At 37.5% G+C, this 13,991-nt stretch overlaps 1 protein-coding gene across 3 annotated transcripts in view; it reads right to left on the bottom strand.

Annotated features, from left to right (window-relative positions):
* LOC114053839 (ankyrin repeat domain-containing protein 12-like) overlaps positions 1–13,991 on the bottom strand; it is a 190,164-nt gene that overhangs the window by 110,769 nt on the left and 65,404 nt on the right. The gene's annotated exons all lie outside the window — the stretch shown is intronic.

Consider the following 13,991-nt stretch of genomic DNA (forward strand, 5'->3'; position numbering starts at 1 on the left):
TTTGAATTTAGACACCAAAGGTTTTTCAGAAAAACCTGGAAAGACTTGTATGGACTGATGCTGAGTGAAGTGAGCAGAACCAGGAGAATGTTGTGAAACGTTGTGAGATGACTAATTTTGATAGACTTAGCCCTTTTCAGCAATGCAAAGATCAAAGACATCTCCAAAAGTCTCATGATGGAAAATGCTACCCACATCCAGAGAAAGAACTATGGAGTTTGCAGATCAAAGCATACTATTTGCTCTTTTTTTCTTCTGTTTTGTTTTGTTTCTTCTTTCTTGTGGTTCCTCTTATTGGTTCTAATTCTTCTTTACAACATGACTAATGTGAAAATATGTTTACTAGGAATGTATATGTAGAGCCTATGTCAGATTGCACATCATCTTAGGGAGGGAGGAAGAGGGGGAAAAAATTTAAAACTCAAAAATTTATGGAAGTGTATGTTGAAAACTAAAAATGAATTAATATTTTAAAAAAAAAAGAAAGCTTTCCACAGAAGACAGAGTTTGAACTTGCAGGTATGTCAAACTCAACATGTTCAAAATGAAATTCACAATTCTCACTATACCTGCAACCTAGTCCAAACTTCTCTCCACTAACAAGGCCACCATCCTGGTTCATGTCCTCATTATCTTTTTCCTTGATTGTTACAATAGCTTTTCATTTGTTCTCCCTCTTCCCACTCTTTCTCTGCTCCAATCCATTCTCCACACTGCTAAAAAGGGAATCTTCCTAAAGTACAAGTCTTAATATATTATTCTACTAAAGAATTTTAGTGAATCCCCACTGTCTCTATGGTAAGATACAAACACAGCAGCTTGGCATTTAAAGACCTTCATAATCTGGGTCTAGCTACCTTTCTAGATTTATTTCATATTACTTCTCTTCACACTCTCTGTGTCTCAACAAAACTGAATTGTTGTCAATTATTGTTGTCCCAATTTAGCAATTCATCTTCCTACGCTTAATGATCATCTCTATGCAGATGACTCCCAAAGCTATATAGCCATCCCTAGTCTCTCTCCTGAGCTCTAGTTATGTACTTCCAATTATCTACTGGATATTTCGGATGAGAAACCATATACATCTCAAATTCAACATGTTCAAAACCAAATTCAACATATTTCTCCCAAAACCCAGACTGTTTCTGAACTTTCTGTTTAGAGTACCATCATCCTTCCATCAACGAGGTTCATAACCTTGGCATTATTCTTGACTACTCACTCTCTTCCTTCTTATACTATGTCTTTCTCTACCTATTTATGATAATTTTAATATAATATATAAAGTACATATATACATATATTTTATGTAATATAACATTTTATATAATATGTAATTTTTATATAATATATAATTAAATATATAATATTTAATTTTAAAATATATAATTATACAATTAAATAAAATAATATTTTATATAATATATAATATACAAAAATATACAAAATATATATTTTTAATATAAAAAGTTTTATCCAAAGCAAATTTGACTGTCAGGTTCTTACTAATAAATTTAAACAGTAGATAATAAAAAGTTTTTGCAGTCTAATCATTAATTTGTTTATATTTACTACAGTGGAATCTCTATCTTAAAAACAGTTAATTATCAGCCATAACCTCTTAATTCCACAAAAAACACAAACTACTGAGGAAAATGGTAGTTCAGTTCAGGTTGGTGTTTTGCCTGAGGGGTGATGTCTATTTGTAGTATGAAGGGTAGAGCAGAAAGATATTCTTATTTTGGCACTGCACTGTAATATAAATGGGGTGAGAAAGGGAAAGGGGAGTTAAGTTAGAAAAGAGAACTCTAATTTCTATTGTGATAGGTGTTTAGTGTGGCTTGTCCTTATTAAAGAATGTTGAACTCTTCAATATCATATTTAATATTTAAATATACTTGGTATATTTAAATAATGTTTAGACATATTTAAACATGGGAAGAAAATCACATTCTAGGACCAAATATAAATAATTATAAGATTACACACAAATTTGGATTATTCACATTACTAAATGGAAGACTATGGCTCTACTTTTTTTCCTCTTACAATTTAGCTTGTGACTTCCTCACTCGATTCTGTCTCTTACGTTACCAATGAACTACTGCGAAATCCAATAGTCTTTTTACCGGTCCTCATCTTTCTTGCCCTCTCTGCAGTATTCTCTCCTCCCTCTGTCTTTATGACACTGACCTCTTCATCTTCTTCCTGTCTGACTGCTCCTTCTGAATATCCTTTGCTGTATCATCATTTCTGTCCCATCCCTAACGGTAAATATAATTTAAGGCCCTGTTATGGGCCCTTTTCTCTTATCTTTTCTCTTTGTTTTATGTTTTGCTTGATATGAATAATCTGAGGTTCACTGAGTTTTCGGGAAAGCCTGAATACTTTTTACACACGCATGGGAGACACACTTAGTTGGAGGAGTGCCCTTAAAAGAGTTTTTCTATACAGTTTTCTCATAGGTTCAATTATCATCCCTATGCAGATGACATTTAGATCAATATCTCTACCCTGGTCACTCATGAACTCCAATCTCAGGTCACCAACTACGAAGTGGACTTTTATACCTTGATAGTATCTTAAACAATTAAATCCATCAATCAGCATTTATTAAATCAATAACGCTGCCAGCATTTTACTACAAACTGAAGCTACAAAGACAAAAGTAAACAATCTTCATCCTCAAGGAGCTTAATACTTAGGAAGGAAGGAGGAAAATATGTATTTATTAAGTGCCTACAATATATCAGGCACTGTATTAAGTGTTTTACAAATATTATCTCATTTAATCTTCACAACAAATCCTGGGAGGTAGGGGCTATTATTATCTCCATTTTACAGATGAAGAAACTGAGGCAGACTGGGGTTAAATGACTTGTCCATGGTCATACAGCTAGTAAGTGTCTGAGGTTAGATTTGAACTCAGGCCTTCCTGACTCCAGGTCTAGCACTCTATCCAACTATATCACCTAGCTGCAAATATTTATATTCCCCCCTATGTTTATATAGAGGGAGATAACACACATATATGAGTATATAATATAGGCTGTGATTTATTTTGGGGGGAGAAAAGTATCAGAAGCTGAAGGGTATCAGGAAATATATCATGTAGAAGATGACACTTGAACTGGGTCTTGAAAGAAACCAAAGATATTAAGAGAGAAGGGAGCACATTCTAGGCATGAGAGACAGTCAGTGCACAGATAGACAAGAAATGGAGCACCGTACATGAGGACCTGTAAGAGGGCCAACTGGACCTGACTCTAGACTGGGTGAAGAGAAATAACCCCTGATAAAGTTGAAAAGGTAGGCTGGGGTTAGGCTACAAAGGGTTTTAAGGGCTAAACATTAGAGTTATTTTATTTGATTCCAGAAATAACAAAAAGCCATTGCAGTTAATTGAGAAGGAAAGTGCCATGTTCAAATCTGTGTTTTAGGAAAATCACTTTGGCAGCTGTGTGAAGAACAGATCACAGTGGAGCAAAGACCTGAAGCAGAGAGGCCACTGAGAAGGCTTTTGTCAAAGTCCAGGCAAGAGGTGATGAGAGGCCTGAACTAGGGTGGTTGTGTGAAAAGAAAGAAGGGAACACAGCCAGGAGATGGTGTAGAGGCATAGAGATTCAGAAGAGGGTGAGGGAGAAAGATAATGAATGTGATTTTAGATATGTTAGTTTGAGATGCCTATAGGAGATGTACAACTAGAGTTCAGGAGAGAGATCCAGGGGTGGGGTGTGCATGTAATTTGGGAAGTATCTGCGTAAAGATGATACATAAATCTACAGAAGCTAATGACGTCTCAAAGAGAGAATACAGAGTTAGAGAAGGTGGCCCAGGACACAGCTTTGGGTTACGCCTTAGGTGGCCAGTGAGTGTGATACGTATGACACAAAGATCTCAAGCTTAACACATCTAAAACAGGACTCATTATTCATTGTCTCCCTTCCCTGCCCCTTGCACCATTCCTACCCCCCACCTCCAACTACTATGGCTCTTCCAAACTTCCCTATTTCTCTCAAGGGCACCATTATCTCTCTAGTCATCTCAGCTGATAACCTTTGAGTTTAACTCCTCACCCTACATATACAATCAGTAGCCAATCCTACCACCTAGTTCAGTCTTTTATCACCCCTCACCTGGATTACTGCAATAGTCTACTTAATCTCCCAGTTTCTGGCATTTTTCTTTGCTCCCCAGTCTGCCCTCCACATATCTGTCAAAGTGATATTCCTAAAGCACAGGTCAGCATTCCCTTGCTCAAAAAGCTCCAATGACTCTCTATTGCCTCGAAGACGATGGGGCTGGGGTCCACCAGGGACTACGATCTGACTTCTGAGGATTCTATGTAGGAGAGTATTGGAGGATAAGACTAGATATGGTTATGTTGGATACAAGCCCCATAACTGCTTAAGGGAGAGTGAGGTGCAGCTCTTCTTCCTATCCTTAATTGACTGTCCACACAACCCTCATAGGTCAGATCTGTGCTAGGTGCTGAGCACACAAAGACGGGAAATCGTTTCTACTCTTAAGGAGCTTATATTCTATTGGAAAAAACAACAACAAATTCACATAAGTGTATACAAAGTGTACACAAAATATTTACAAAGTAAATAGTAGGTAATTTCAGAGGTGAGGGATCAGTAGTTGGGAGGATCAGGAAAGGTCTCATCCAGGAAGTGACACTTGAGCTGAAGAGTGCTTGAAGGGAAGGAAGTAATATGTAATAAGCCTAGAAACGTAGACTAGAAGCAAGTTGCAAAGTGTTATAAATGCCACAGGAGTTTGTATTTCATCAGAAAACAGTGGTCTTTACAGTTTTTTGATCATTTCTGTTAAAAAGAAAAATACAACCCAAATTATATTTATAAATCATGTACATCTGTACTAATCATTAGACACATTAAAAGACAAAGAAAAAATAGCATTTTAAGAGGTAACAATAAAATAATATTTGATAAATATTACTTGAAGTGGAAGAAGGAAATGTAGTGAGAACCATGATGCAGATCACAGATGATCAGTGAAAACCTCTTCATCCTGTGTAACTCACTGTGTCTGACCCAAAATGAAAAGGGAGGAGGAGGTGAGGCTCTTACTCACCAGTCACTACCCTGGAACATATATAGTCTGTCCTCAAAGGTCAACCTGCCTCAATCATGATATAGTCAGGAAGACAAGTGAGGGGTATACTGGAGAAGAGGAATGTTCCCAGTGGCACTAGGTGCCTGGGTAGTGGTTAGGTTATAATTGTCCTGAGACCCTAATTTTCTTCTCTGAAAGGGTTTCATTTTTGTCTTTCTATGCTCAGCACCCAGCATAGTTCCTTGTACATAGTAAACACAATAAATGCTTGCTGATTTACTGAACAGTATAGTGGACAATGCCCTTTGGAATTATGAAGACTTCAGGTAGATTTGTCTCAGACACTATCCTGTGTGAATCACTTCATCTCTCTGAGCCTCAGTTTCCTCATCTGAAGAGATTCTTCACAGAGGGATCAAATGAAATAATGTACATAAAGCACTTTACATACCTTGAAGTGCTATATAAATGAACTATTGTATCAGTATCACTCCTCTTTTTTGTCAGTACAGATAATTTATAAATAACTGTATTCACATTCTCATTTATTCTATTTTCTTGTTACTTGAAAGACAAAGTAAGGTTAGAATTAAATCTCAACTATGTGGTGGCCTAGTGTGAACTGGAATACTATCCTGGCCTCTTTGCACTAGTGAGTGGTATTATCAAAACATTCTGAAAACAATTAACTTTCTTGAAACAAACACAGCTGTGTTTACCTAAATATACAGTTCATTGCAAATATACACATTTACAATCTAAAGAGTTGCTGTGCCTTTGAACTTTGTTAAAATGGTAGCAGGAAAAAAAACTAACATAGCCAAAACAAATCTCTTCTAATGCATTTATTCTTCAATAAAGACTCTGCTCTAAAGGGAACACATGTACCATTTTATATCATCTATAACAAAAACTAAATGTTTCAAGATTACGTGTAGGGAAAAGATGATTGGAAAAGTTTATGCTTAATTCAAAGAATGGGACCATAGTGCCAATTATGTCTTGCATTGATGTCAATGGCATTGTGTTGGAAGTTACCATTATTGCCCTTACAAAACACATCTTTCTTCCACATTGGGAAAGGTAAGTGGTGCAGTAGATAGAGCACTGGAAAAGTAATGAAGATAAGTTCAAATCTGGTTTCAAATATTTACTAGCTGTGTGATACTGGCAAGTCACTTAACCTTTGTTTGATTCAGGTTCCTCATCTGTAAAATGGAAATAATAATAGCACCTACCTCCCAGGGTTGTTGTGAAGATCAAATGAGGTAATAATTGTAATGTACTTAGCACAGTACCTGACACATAATAAACATTATATAAATGTTAGCTATATTTTTAAGGGCCCCCTTACATCACTGTTCAATTCAGATCAGGGTATTCATTTTACTTCAAAGAAGATCTAAGTCTAAGTCTAAGTCAGGTTAACTGAGTTTTCCATAGTTCATATCATCCCCAGGCAGCTAGTATCATGGAATGCTAGAATGGACTTTTAAGACAACAGCTTCATTATCACACCCATGATTATCTGGGCTGGATGTCTTATTTCTCAGAGGATAAGTCTTTGATAAACCCGTGCCACTCCAGGAAGAAGCAGGGCTCTCCATTCCAATGTAGTTTTTAAGAAGGCTTTCCTGATCAGGATGAATAACTGTTGGACACAGTCACAGCTGACTCTCTCTAGTCCTTCCTATTTTATCATCTGTGCCCAGGTCTTGAGGTTTTTGCCCCTTCAGAGAGCTCTATACAACTCAGGACAACAGATCAAGTCCTCCTTAAGTTAAGTAGGTTTCTTTTCACCTAGTATGGTTTGGACAGCTCCTCCCTATGAAGGATTTGAGAAGTTAAGAGATGGAATTGCTGAGAGGCTTTACTTTTTTGTTGTGGTGTTGTTGCTTTTTGGTGAGGCAATTGGGGTGAAGGGACTTGCCCAGGGTCACCCACCTAGAGGCCGGATTTGAACTCAGGTCTTCCTGACTCCAGGGCCAGTGTTCTATCCACTGTACCACCTAGCTCCCCCTTACATTTTTTTTAAGCAGTAAGGGGAAGCTGAAAGGATCTTTAAGTACAGAGAGGAGTTTACCTGGGAACAAGGGGACACTTTAGCTTAATTTTGAGCCATTGGATGAAAGTAAAGAAGAATATTTACCTAATCTCCATAAAAGAAACATAACAATACCTCAGTATATGTCTCTAAAAGGATCAAAATTTTGTGCTGTTCTTCCGACGAAGTTCATAGGGAAGAGGAAATTTTGGCTAGTGGGCGAGGAAATGCTGACAGAATGGCAGTATGAGGTAAGTCCGTGTTTCAGTGAAGCAACCAGCTAGGACGGGGCCCAGTCTGAGGTAGGGGGAACAACAGGAAGACTAGATGCAAACAGATCTGAATGCAGAACCCTAAGATTCTACTTCTCTAGTCCTAAGCCTGTGATTGTATCCATCTTGAGTAGGGCTGAGGAGACCACCTCTAAAGATCCTTTGTTTTAGTTGGACCATTAGGAGTTCCAGACCAGTGTCATTCCTGAGACACTGACACAGCTATTAAGTTTATTGGGGCTAAGGTTGCTATTTTTTTGGGTGGCTGGCTGAGGGGCAGGAATTGAGACAACATTTGGCAGTTTGATCGTCAATTATGCCAGCAGCTTTCTCACCCTGGAAACACCCTACCTTGAAGCCTACTCTCAGGACTGGTGACCCCCTAGCCCACAAGGGACTTCTAGGGGCCTGTAGCCCATAGGGCTAGAGGTAGTGAGCAAGGAAGGTAGTAAGCATGGTTATAACCAAGAGGAAGTAAGCTTCACTCCTGGTTCAACTCATTTTCTGGACTTCTCCAATGTCTTTCCAACAGCCTTGACCCTGCAAGGGTACCCTTTCCCTACCTGCCTGCCCTTTGCTCTCCAGTTCCCCATTATATGTTATCATCTCCTACTGTACCCCTTAAGGGGGGGTACCTAATAAATACACTAGCTCAACTGATCTTTCTTTCTTGGGACAGACTAAAGCTCTGGGACAGGTTACATGCAAGAAGCCTATGACTTCTTAGCTTTTTTAATTCATATGAACTGGACCTGCCTTGGGGTCTGGTGACAACAATCAAGGTATAGTCATTCATTCAGTGAAATTAATGTTCCTGGAAATGTTCCTGTTGTTGCTCCTGGCTAACATGATTGTTTTATTCTAAGAAGACCTGAATTGTTCTTGACATCACTCTGCTACCGTTCTAAAATGAGTGTTGTCTGCTATTTTCATTATTTGCATTAAGTGCCGCTGCTAGGGGTGTTTAAAATTATTTTATGGATGGAAGGTCCTCTAGAACATTTTAGGGACTTAGCAACCCCAAGCAATGGGATATGGTAGGAGTGACACCTGTTTTATCTAAATTGGATTGGTTCTCTGAGGGGGCAGGAAGACTATTTTGCTTCCTTAATTCCCTGAAGTTAACAGGCCTAGCTCAAGAAAAACTGAAGTCAGAAGCTTGATTTTGCCCCAATTGCTACATTCAAGGGACTGCTTTCCTGGCTGCTTTGTGGTGTTGTTTCTCCAGGAAGAGTTAAGTATTGTTGTTTTTAACTCTGGATCCTTTTAAATTGAGCCTTTCAATTATTACTTAGTAAAGTTTGTTTTAATTGTATTTTAGGCTTTACAAAATGCTTACTGAATTTTAAACCTTGAATCTGCTTGAGTCTTGGCTGGGGTTAATTTAATTAATAATTAATTAATTAATTAAATTTAATTAATTTTAAATTATTTTAGTTGATAATTAATTAATAAGATTAATAAAAGGTAATTTCAAAGAAAGAGAAGTGCTAACAACTGGAAGATGAAGAAGGACTTTATGTAGAAAGTAGCACCTGATTGATACTTTGACAGGGATTGTACAAAGCAGAGGTAAGGAAACAGTCCATTCCAGAAGTGGGGGAGTACCCTATGCAAAAGCACAGAATGTTAAATTTTAATGTTGTATTTGGGAATTATCAGAACACTGACTGGGATGGGGAATGTATAGAGAAGTAGTGGTGACACAGGTGAAAGAACACTGGATTTGGAATTAGGGACACAGGTTTGAATGCTGACTTTGTTGATTATTAATCTCTATGACCTTGGTAAGTCATTTGACATCTCTGGATGTCAACTTTTTCATCTATAAAAAGAAAGCGTTGGAACAGATGACCTTTAAGGTCCCTTGCAAGTGTTTAAGAGACAAAATAAGACTGGAAAGATAGTGGTAGTCAGATGATATTGTAGTCCAAAGAAAATATGGAATCATTGAAGATTTTTATTTGAATGTTTTCCTGCCTAACACTACTCCTTGATACCTTCTTTCTTAAGACACTTAATTCTACCTAATTAGTGCTCCTTTTCCTCCACTCGATGCTCCTATCTTACCTTTACCTATTCTTCTTTCATCATTATTACCTATATACCACCTTCTCTAAAATGCTGGTTCTAATTTAGCTCAGTCCCACCTAGATAATCCCCCCAGTTCATACCTTAACCACCTACCACCACTACTCTGTGGAGTCATTCCATACTGGCAAACTTCCCTACAGCCTTCATATTCTCCTTAGGTTTAAGACAAAACTGAGACTACTCTCGGCTTGGGGGCTAAGGATGGAATCAGAAAAGGTCTCATGAAGGAAAGTAGTATTTTACATAAGTATTAAAAGAAAATTAAAATTTCAACAGGCAGAACTGGCAAAAGCAGCATTCATGGTGGAGGAAACACCCCGTGGTGTTCCATTGAACAGAGGTAGAAAAGAAGGATATTTTTTTTTAATTCTAAGTCTAATTTAGTAGCAGAATTCAGTATATTTAAGGGGAAGACGGGAGATAAAATTGTAAAGACAAGATATGACTATTGCAGAAGGTTTTTGATGCCAGAAGTTGATACTTAATTTGGCAGGCAACAGAAAGCCACTGAAAACTTCTGATTAGGGCAGTTGCTCATCCCCTCTTGTCAGCCTGCCTTCTCTTGTCTTCTTTCCTTTGCTCAAGCAATTACCCATATTAGGAACGGATCTTCCTCCATTTTTGCTTAAGTTACTCCCTTCATTCATGTCCTTGTAGCTGTGCTATAGAAGATTAACCCAGCAGGAGCAGTGTGCAGGACTAATTTGGAAGAGGCAAGGACTCTAAGTAAGATGACAATGCTTAGAAGGCTATATTACAAAAGTCTATTTGAAAGGTAATGAGGTAATCCTTAGACACTGAACTCAGGGAAGCATGGAACATAAAATTTTCCTCTTCCTTCATTTTCCTGCTTCTGTGACTTTTGTTCATGCTGTTTCTATGGCTAGAAGGCCCTTCCCTCCATTGCCCTCCATCCAATATATTCTTCCTCATTTTTTGGAGTCCAATTGACACACTATCTCCCACTAATTCACTAATCGGTAGGATACTTCTCTCAGAAATCACAAAGTACCAGGTTTATATCGCATACACAAATAATTGTAATACATAAATAGTAGGTATATCACGTTTACCCCTACTAGGCTATAACGTTGAAGAAGGCAGGGACCATGTCTTATTTAAACTTTGTATTTCCCTTACCACACAATAAGTACTTTATAAATATTTCCTGAATTGAATGAAGAGAAGGGAATGGACACAAGAAATGGAAGTAGACTCTTTAAGACTCAACAATTAAATGGAGCAGGTGGGAGAAGTCAATATGACTTCAAGATTTTCAGTAGGGTTAATAACAAGAAGTCAGGAGACAGACCAGATTTTGGGAGAGAAGATAATGAGATCAGCTTTGAAAATGTTGAATATCTAGGTAGCTAAAAATATAGGACTGGAGGTGGGAGAAGGGATGGAGTGGTAACTATAAATCCAGGAGTCACGGGCTAGTAAAATAAAAGAGTTAGATAAGACTATCTTTAAGGATCCTGACAGCTCTAACATTCTACGATTCAACTCTAAAGATATGAGATTCAACATGGTTGCTTAGGAAGAGGTGGGAAGAAAAAATCTGGGGGAATATTAACCATGAAAGGGAAAGAAAGAAGAGCCTTCAGTAAGGACAGAGAAAGAGTAATATAGGTAGTGTTGTGTCAAGGAAGTCAAATCGTATTTGTAGAGTCCTTGAATGTAGAGACCAGGCCTTTTTTATTATTTTAACTATTTCAGTGCCTACCTAGCATCGTTCTCTCATCTTGGATGTCCATTGGGTATCTGAAATTCAACATATTTCACACTTAACTAATTTTTCCCTCTTTGCCTGCCCCTTTTCATAATTTTTCAATTCCTGCAAATGGCATTAACTCTTACCTAAACTAATTAGTCTTCTAGTTTGTCACCTCTCCGGGCCATCCTGCAAAGCTACCTAAGTCATCTTTTTCACACACTGCTGTGACCGTATAATCCTCTACTCAAACACTCCTAAGTGGCTTCTTTGTTTAATAATCACTAAACATAAACCACTAACTCCAACAGTCAAAGTTCTACACCACTTTACCATTCCCAATTGTCATCCTATCCTCTTGTGTCTTCTTGCCTTTGCTCAAGCAATTACTCATGTCAGGAATGAATTTTCCCATCTCTCTGTTGAAGTTCTTCGCTTCATTCAAGATCCAACTTAGATCTCATCTCCCATCTCCTCCAAGGAACCTTTCCTGGCTTCCTTCTTCCCTTGCCCAGGTAAAAGTAATCTTTTCATCCTCAAATTTCTTGTGGCACTTTGCCTGAACCTTTTCTTCGCAATTTTTACTCTTCTTTCTTGTCTTTCCTATTATAATATTAAAAGCCCTGGAAGAAGGTGGGTGTGTATAATTTTTATCTTTGTATTTCCAGCACTATATGTCTTTCAAATAGGAAATCAATAAGTGCTTTCTGGACTAAACTTCTGAAATGCATTAATTGCTGATTGAAGGGAGGATTATCAACAGTGTCCATCTGTTTATATCACCCGTCAGAAATCCTCATTGCTCGAGTTCTGTCTTCCAGGACTCACTTTTACTTTCTTAGATATTTTTAAGCAGCCAGTTCATTTTCCTTTCCATACCATCCTTTTGGTAATTTCATTTCTGCTGAAAGCCACATGACATACTGATTTCACAGTTTGTCATTCTCTATGAAACAAGTAGCACTGATCCCCACTCTACCAGTATAGCCAAAACCTCGATCTAGTGCTCAACAATGCATTGGCCAATCTGCAAAATCACAGGACTGTGTGCTCCCTCTTTCCAATCACAATCACCTTACTCTTAAAACCTTTCTAATTTCCCTACACATGTAAACTTACATTTTGCCTCATCAAGGCCTACAGATTATATTAAAAACCTCCCTAACCCTAATAGCTGGGGAACTATATTTAACTCTTTTTCCCCCCAGACAAGATTTCTATGGTCAGTCATTTCAATGCTACCCTAACAGCAAAGACTTCTTCAATCCTTGACCTTTGATCATACCAACAACCAAACCTGGATTTATTTTCTTTATTACTATTCCTAGATCATAAAATATTGTTAGACATAATCAAGGAACTGGATTAATCTGTCATATTATAAATTCGTGCTATATGTTTTCAAATGGTCTCTTCATGCTGTTTATAATCCTTTTGTTGATTCCTAAGTATAATTCCCTATTCACCACCTGCTTCAAACCCCCCAATTCCAGTGACCTTGTCTTAGGAAACAATCTGTTTTCTTATCACTGTGCTTCACATTAATAAACACTTTCATCACAACAACTCTGTGAAACATATAGTTATATACTAGTTTTACCCATTTTACAGTGGTTAACTGATTTGTCCAGGGTGTCATAGCTAGTAAATGTCAGATGTAGGAATTTAACCTAGGTGGCCTGAGTCCAGAGGTCTCTCCATCACACCATAATGCTTTATCTGGACGGTCTCTAAACTAACCATGGACAACCTCCTTTCTATGCATCAAAATCCTACTCATCTTTCAAGATTCAACTTAAATCTCATAACTCCTATAAAGTATGGTGTGGTAGAAAGAGAAATGAACTCACAGTCACAAGTTTTAGGGTAAAATTCTAGCTGTAATATGACCTGAGTGATACTACACAAGTCATTTAACTTTCCTGGGGCTGTTTCCTCATCTATAAAATGAGTGGGTTAGACTAGGTAATTTCTAAGGTCCCTTTCTAGAGATAAATCTTAAAACTCTCTGATTCTAAGTTTTCTATGATTATTCCAGTCCCCAATAATTCTTCCTCTCCAACACTTGTCAAAAACACACTTCTGTCACCCACATACTGCACAGTGGTGTATAGTAAATATATGTAGAAAATGCCCTGGACTATTATCTTAAACTTCCATTTACAATGGAAGGCTGGATCCCAAAAGGTCAATTACTTTGTGGTGTACTACTTAGTTACTTAGTATTAAAAGGGAAATGCTGGTACTTCGGTCAATTACTTTGTGGTGTACTACTTAGCTACTTAGTATTAAAAGGGAAATGTTGGTAACTGGGCAGCCCTGAGAGCAAAAGTCTGAAGCAAATCAAGTGTAGTCTTAACATGTCTAACTCACGTAACTCCACGAACAATAAAACTCAAGGTGGCCAGGGTACTTTTACTTTAGGAAATATGACTTTAGTACAAACAAAAGCTTTAAAATAAAATTTGCTTCTAGAAAATAGAATGGGAAGAGGGACAGGGTACCTACCACTGTAAGGATAAAATGAAATATTTGAAAAGTATTCTGCAAACCTTAAAGCTCTATGTAAATGTTAGTTGTTATTATTTCTGAGACAATGGGATCACACTTGCTGCTTACTACTTGATGCAGGTCTTTTAAAAGGATGGATAAATCCCCAGAATGTGAAGAAAGAAGAGAAAAGAGGTAAAACTAACACCCAACAATTCTGCAATTTTATAGTAGCTCTGATAGTTTTCGAGGAGAAAAGTGAAATTTTGAGTTATCTATGAATTCTATTTAT

The sequence above is a fragment of the Vombatus ursinus genome, unplaced genomic scaffold (assembly GCF_900497805.2).
Source record: "Vombatus ursinus unplaced genomic scaffold, bare-nosed wombat genome assembly UNPS02014812.1, whole genome shotgun sequence".
NCBI lineage: Eukaryota > Metazoa > Chordata > Mammalia > Diprotodontia > Vombatidae > Vombatus > Vombatus ursinus.